This window comes from Crocuta crocuta, unplaced genomic scaffold (assembly GCF_008692635.1).
Source record: "Crocuta crocuta isolate KB4526 unplaced genomic scaffold, BGI_CrCroc_1.0 scaffold53, whole genome shotgun sequence".
Classification (NCBI taxonomy): Eukaryota; Metazoa; Chordata; class Mammalia; order Carnivora; family Hyaenidae; genus Crocuta; species Crocuta crocuta.
In genome coordinates, this window is record NW_027529432.1 from 1,659,027 (window position 1) to 1,659,713 (window position 687).

General features: G+C 47.0%; 1 non-coding gene across 1 annotated transcript; it reads right to left on the bottom strand.

The window, feature by feature from the left end:
• Positions 1–345: 345 nt before the first annotated feature.
• Positions 346–430, bottom strand: TRNAQ-UUG (transfer RNA glutamine (anticodon UUG)). The gene has a single exon. It is a non-coding gene; the product is annotated as a tRNA-Gln (tRNA).
• Between the last annotated feature and the right edge of the window lie 257 nt (positions 431–687).

The window sequence follows — 687 nt, forward strand, 5'->3', positions numbered from 1 at the left end:
TATCGGCAGAACCTAACAGGGACCATGGCAAAGCCGACATGCCGTTTAGAGGAGGGCGATTTGGAGCTGAGTAATTCAAGAACTGAGCCGTTTGCTTCAGTGACTTCTGCACACTTCAGTCCATCCTCTTCCCTCTCTCCCTGGGCTGGCGAATTACAGTGGCCACCTGAAATCGTCTTGGCTTTAACTTGTTTTTAATTTCTTTCTTTTTTTTTTTAATGTTTTACTTATTTCTGAGAGAGAGAGAGAGAGACAGCATGAGCAGGGGAGGGTCAGAGAGAAAGGGAGACACAGAATCCGAAGTAGGCTCCATCCAGGCTCTGAGCTGGCTGTCAGCACAGACAGAGCCTGACGTGGGGCTTGAACCCACGAACCACGAGATCATGACCTGAGCCAAAGTCGGACGCTCAACCGACTGAGCCACCCAGGCGCCCCTTAATTTCTCAAAATAAATGGTATCCTTGCAATTTTCTGCAGTTGATGTCTGTCTGGGTCTCTCCACACTGAATGTTTGCCAATTTATTTGCCTATTTCTTCTTCCATCTCAAATCTTTGCTTTGGGATTGCTTTCCTGCTTCCCAAAGTACCTCTTCCGGTTTGCGATCTATTGCTGGCGATCTCTCGATTGTTATTGGTCACGTGTTAATTTCACAATCCTGGCATTCTGGAAATGTCTTTGTGTTGCCT